Here is a 6000-nt window from a genome sequence, read left to right on the forward strand (position 1 = left end):
AAAAAAGTCTTTTCTCACTGCGTCGCTGTCCTGTGAACACCCTGATGTCTTGTAAGGTGTGGGCCCTGAGTGAAACTTTTCCCGCACTCACAGCATCTATAAGGTCTCTTCCCTTTTGCACGAAGCATATCCCAGTTGCATTATATTCACTTATATGTACATGGCAGAGGGGCATTGCTGGCACATGATGGCATATATAACATTAATGGATGTGCAGGTGAATGAGCCCTTGATGGTGTGGCTGATGTGGTTGGGTCCTCTGATGCTGTTGCCAGAGTAGATATGGGGACAGAGTAGGCAACGAGGTTTGCTACAGGGATAGGTTCCTGGGTTGGTGTTTCTGTGGTGTGGTGTGTAGTTGCTGGTGAGTATTTGCTTAAGGTTGGGGGGTTGTCTGTAAGTGAGGACTGGCCTGCCTCCCAAGGTCTGTGAGAGTGAGGGATCATTTTCCAGGATAGGTTGTAGATCGTGGATAATGCGCTGGAGAGGTTTTAGCTGGGGACTGTATGTGATGGCCAGTGGTGTTCTGTTATTGTCCTTGTTGGGCCTGTCCTGTAGTAGGTGATTTCTGGGTACCCGTCTTGCTCTGTCAATCTGTTTCCTCACTTCCCCAGGTGGGTATTGTAGTTTTACGAATGCTTGATAAAGATCTTGTAGATGTTTGTCTCTGTCTGAGGGGTTGGAGCAAATTCGGTTGTATCTTAGGGCTTGGCTGTAGACAATGGATTGTGTGATGTGTCTTGGATGGAAGCTGGAGGCATGTAGGTAAGTGTAGCGGTCAGTAGGTGAGCACTCATAGGGGCGCTCTCCCGTGTGGATCCTCTGATGTGTATTGAGGGCTTTCTTGACAATGAATTTTTCCCCGCATTCATGGCACTCATAGGGTCTCACTCCAGTGTGGATCCTTTGATGTGTAATAAGAGCTGGACTCTGTGTGAACATTTTTCCACACTCAGAGCACTGATGAGGTATCTTTCCCTTGTGGATATTCTGATGTCCAGTAAGGTCTGAGCTGACAGTGAACCTTTTCCCGCACTCACTGCATTCGTAGGGTTTCCCTCCTGTGTGGATCCTCTGATGTTTATTAAGGGCTGAGCTCTGAGTGAAGCTTTTCCCGCACTCACAGCATTCGTAGGGTTTCTCCCCTGTGTGGATTCTCTGATGTTTTAAAAGGCCTGAGTGGTTAGTGAAATGTTTTCCACACTCAGTGCATGTGTCTTTTCTCTCTCCTGTGGGTATTCTCGCCTGGGCTGTGGTTTCCAGGAGGTCCTGGTGAGTTCCCTGACAATTAATGGAGTTACCCACTTTCTCCACTGGCTGGTTTCTCTGCTCCCTCTCTGGCCTGTGCTGACTCCCACAGGCTTTGCCCTGCACACGATGTCGGGACACATTCCCTCTGGAGCCGTGCGATAATCCCCCATGTGGTGCCACTTGCTCAGAATCTTCCTGCTAAGGATTCTGCTTCTTCTCCTCACTCACCATCCCAGCACCTGCTGGGACAGAGAGAGAAACCTCAGACACAGGGATGGAAAGGGGAAAACAACCAAAATTAGAGCTGGAGAGACAGAAAAGAAACCTAGTAGCTGGATTCTCCACAACTCTTCCCCACAGGGGAGAGAGGAGGGGAACAATTCTGCCTCCACATCCCCTCAGGGAGGGAGCTCTGCCAGGTGTCAGGATGCGCAGGAAGCCATGAGCGACAGCTGCCCTGAGGATACACGGCCTCCTGGGGATACTCCTGAACCCCGAGAGCTCACAAGGCTTTTAGGGACTCCCAGCTGTTTCCTTCGGGCACTGAGAGCTTTGAGTTGGTTTAATGATCCCTCACCTGCGCAGGCACCTCTGGGGATCTCTCCTTCCTCACAGCCCTGGAGATCCGGGACCCACGGCTCCTCCCCTCGTTCCAGCTGGGAGTTCACATCAGGTTTGGAAACTGGACACCCTGCTCAGGAGAAAGAAAACAAGGGAGATCAGGGAATTCATGGGACGTTTCTATTACTTTAACCCCAGCCCATTTTACAGCAGGGAAAGGCTGGGGGCAGCTCCCCAGGTGCAGGAGACTCTGCGTATGAGGGATTTAACTCTCCCCATCTCTGCTGGGAACACACACAGCCAGACACTGCTCAGCAAACGGGCTCCTAAAACACAGAGACAGGAACTCCACGTTCCAGGAAGTTAAGGCCCCAGCCAGAGGTGAAGTTACCCTGGACCTGCTTCTTCATCCCAGAGAGAAACCCCGAGAGAATGGGGGAGTTGTAGGAGAGCTGGGACCGGTGAGCACGGGCTGGTGGGATTCAGCGCAGTGAGGAATAGGAGGGACAGGGGGTGTCACCGAATGTCATATCTCAGGATGTGTCTACACTTGAGACACCATGACTGGAGTGCTGTAGTGGGTCAGTGTAGATATTCAGCAATGGGAAGGTTCTGCTGTCAGGGTAGGTCATCCACCTCCCGCAGAGGCAATAGCTAGTCCACAGAAGCATCATTTTCTGCATAAAAACCAACTATTCTAACTACCCTAAATTCCACAGGTGCATTCAGATGGCCTTGAAATGTGCTGGTTTCTATGGTCATTCATGGACGGGTTACTGGTCCCAGTATGAGGTGACTGGTTAAAGATGTTCCTGAGATTCAGCCCCACCACCCTAGGCAGCTTTTGACAAAATCATCTTCGTCTTGAAATGTTTTTTGCACACAACTGGGGCTGAAACTGGTTCTAATTGTCCCTGGACTGATCACAGTCACTTGGCGTTGATCTGTTAATACAGGACACCCCGTCTTCTACAGGAAACCAGCTCTGAAAGCCAATAGCTGCGGAATCTGGAATCTCAGAGCAGCACAAGTCAAACTGAGCAGTCGCTGACCTGGAAATGCACACGTGCTGCCAGACTACGTCCCTATGAAGTGCGCGAGGGTTGCCAGCAATCTGCTGGCCCAGGGAAAGGTTTGCTCAAGGGGATGGGCTGCGGCCACTGAACCTGAACGACACCCATGAACTGAAGCCTGAGCCCGAGCTCCGATAGCTTTCACACTATGTGTGTGGTGCATTTTTCTTGCATTCGGCAGAAGTTCCTCTTGGAAGCTTTGCCCTTTTATACCAAAATGTTTGTGTTAAGATTAATAGTTTAAAGTTCTCTGAACTAAAAAACCCACTTTCTTGCCCAGTCTGCACTTAAACTTTTTGCTAGCCTAGCTCTGTGTGATGGGGGTATGAAAAATCACACCGCTGACCAACACAGCTATGCTGGGAAAAGCTCTAGGGTAGACATACAGCTATGAAGAACCACTGAGAAGAACATGCCACCGTTTGTGTTGTGTTCCACGGATCGGAATACCAGCATTTTCCTGCATGTGTGTCAGCTGTGGATGACTGGGAGCAGCTTGGCAGAGATGTGACTGTGATATGAAGAGAGCTACATGTAAAACTTGGGGGCCTAGTCTGCCTCATGCCCGTGCTAAGGGCTGGAGGCTGGGTCCGTGAAGGTGCACAGGGGTGAGTTCTTGTCACTGAGATTGTCAGCATCCTGGTGACATATGTGCTAGTGATCCTCAGGGCTCAGTGAGAGCTAAGCGAAGTCTGTGACTCAGGAGGAAACCTCGGGGCGAGGGGAAAGGGGTGATCTCACTTTGCAGGTCCGAGCTGGTTTGTATGGAGTGGGATCAGTGTGTGAGTGCCGGCCAGGGGTCACAAGTTTCTGTTTGTCACATTGGACCTAAATCCAAGTTTTGCCCTAGCAAAGAGAAGATGTCAGACTTCGTGCTGTGCTGCCCCTGTGCGCTGTTCCCAGAGCGTCCTGTAGCAGGGGAGGGCAGAGCGCTAGGGTGTGTGTCACTGGCTTGTTGGGGTGTTGCTGAAACAGGGCAGAGTAGAGGTTGCATTGTGGGGATGCCATAAGCCTTAACTCTGCATTTCCCCTCCTAAGAACCGAGGGGACAGGAACCCTTACCCAGCGAGGTCACGTCTCATAGTTCTCCTGCATGACGTCTCTGTAGAGGGCTCTCTGAGCGGGGTCCAGCAGAGCCCCCTGCCCCGCGGTGAAATACACAGCCACCTACTGGAAGCTCACCGGCCCCTGAAACAACAGGTGCCCCCCACTCAGTGCCTGCTGCCCCAGCCACAACTCCACTATTCATGGGGGAAAGGAGCCAATCAAATGGAAGCTCTGAGGGGCTCGCAGTCAGAGACCAACCCCCAAACCCACTCATAAGAACAGCCAGCCTGAGTCAGACCAAAGGTCCATCTAGCCCAGTATCCTGTCTGCCGACAGTGGCCAGTGCCAGACGCCTCAGAGGGAATGAACAGAACAGGGAATCATCAAGTGATTCACCTGTCGCCTATTCCCAGTTTCTAGCAAACAGAGACCAGGGACACCGTCCTGCCCATCCTGGCTAATAGCCATCGATGAACCTGCCCTCCATGAATCTATCTGGTACCAGAGCATCCAGGAAACACCCCAGGTGGAGGGGACGAAGAGAGAGCCCCTGGTCTCTCCCAGCAGATCCATCACACACCTACTAGCCAGGGGCTGATACAGGAGATGGAGCCCTGGCAGGGTCCAGGGACAATTCCCTGGTAGATACCAACACCCTCCTCATTGCGAGGAGCTGGATATGAAGGGAAGGGCAGGGCCCCTACGCTGCCCCTTTCATATTTCGCAGCTGCCATTGGTCAGTCGGGTCAGGCTCCAGCACTGGGAGCCTGGTCAGTGTTTCCTAACCTCACCTAGGTGGGTTGTTTCCTCTCCCACAAATTAGGGCATTTCCCCTCCGAACCGCATGGCTCTGATCCTAGAATCCAGGGCACTTATTAAACAAGTCCCAGCAGGTTTGCCAGCCCCTGGCCTCCTCCCTTTCTCCACCCTGGGAATTTCCTGCCCCGCTCCCACCTCCAAACCAGACCCAAACCTTCCCACCCCCTGTGTATTGCTGCCCCCTCCCTCCTGCAGCAACCCACCAGCCACCCCCCAAGAACCCCTACCTGAACTGGCTCCGCTGCAGCCATTTCTCTGCCCTGTGCCAAGGGCTGGAGCGAAGCGTGGGCGTCATTCTGCAGCCTGGCAGGGCGAGAAGGGCAGTTGTGGAGGTGGGAGAACAGGCTTTAGGTACCTTCCCATCACGATTCCCCAGGTTCTTTCCCTGCAGACAGACCCCGAGATTCTGCCACGCTGGGTGACACGTGACAAGGAGAGAAAAGGGGATGAACTGGAGGGAATTTCTACAGACAGGGAAAGCGCGGGCGGGGGATGAATCTTCTCTGGGCGGGGGGAAGGGGGGAGTAGCTCCCTGCCCCGCCTCTGCAGCCCGAGACTCTGCCCACACTCCGCCCCCCACTCGCCCCCTCCTGCTGTTCCCCAGGGTCTCTCCTCCGCCCCCTCCCCATAGCACAGAGGGGTGAGGGGGGAGCGGAGAGGCAGGGAGATGACTGGCAGGGAGGGGGTGGCGAGGAAGAACCTGGCAGGTGGGGGGCGGGATGAGGAGGTACAGGCGGCGAGTTGTAGGGGCTCGTGGTGCCTGGGCACCAGGAATATTCCTGGCCTGGGGCCCGGCTCCACAAATGTTCGGGGCCGGGTCTCTCCCGCGACCCTGCCTGCCACCCCCATGCGTCCCCCAGTCCCTCCTGCCACCCCCGCACCCTCCTTCCCCTCCCCCCCACCTGCCGCCCCCGCACACTCCCCCCCCCCCGCCATGCGGCCCCCGGTCCCACCTGCCTCCCCCAGGCGATTAAAAAAGGCCCATCCCTGCGCTGCGGCCCCTGGGGGAGTGAGGGGGGCAGCAGCGTGCGGAGACCCCCTGGCCTATGCCGCCTAGGAGCCGCTGCCCCAGGTAAATGCTGTATCCTCCACCTGCTCCAAGAGCCTGCACCCCACCGCCTACCCCCACATCCCTTCCCGCCCCCAAACTCCCTCCCCGCCAACCCAAACTCCCTCCCAGGCCCTGTACCCTCTCACCCCTCCTGCACCCAACCCCTGTCCCTGCCCAGAGCCTGCATCCAGCACCCAC

At 54.9% G+C, this 6000-nt stretch overlaps 1 long non-coding RNA gene across 1 annotated transcript; it reads right to left on the bottom strand.

The window, feature by feature from the left end:
- Positions 1 to 1150: 1150 nt before the first annotated feature.
- On the bottom strand, positions 1151 to 5023 carry LOC135980455 (uncharacterized). The gene is made up of 3 exons (XR_010597519.1): positions 4979 to 5023; positions 1829 to 1942; positions 1151 to 1490 (listed from the first exon to the last, which is right to left on the bottom strand). It is a non-coding gene; the product is annotated as an uncharacterized LOC135980455 (long non-coding RNA).
- Between the last annotated feature and the right edge of the window lie 977 nt (positions 5024 to 6000).

Source organism: Chrysemys picta, unplaced genomic scaffold (assembly GCF_011386835.1).
Source record: "Chrysemys picta bellii isolate R12L10 unplaced genomic scaffold, ASM1138683v2 scaf3422, whole genome shotgun sequence".
In the NCBI taxonomy this organism is placed as follows: Eukaryota; Metazoa; Chordata; order Testudines; family Emydidae; genus Chrysemys; species Chrysemys picta.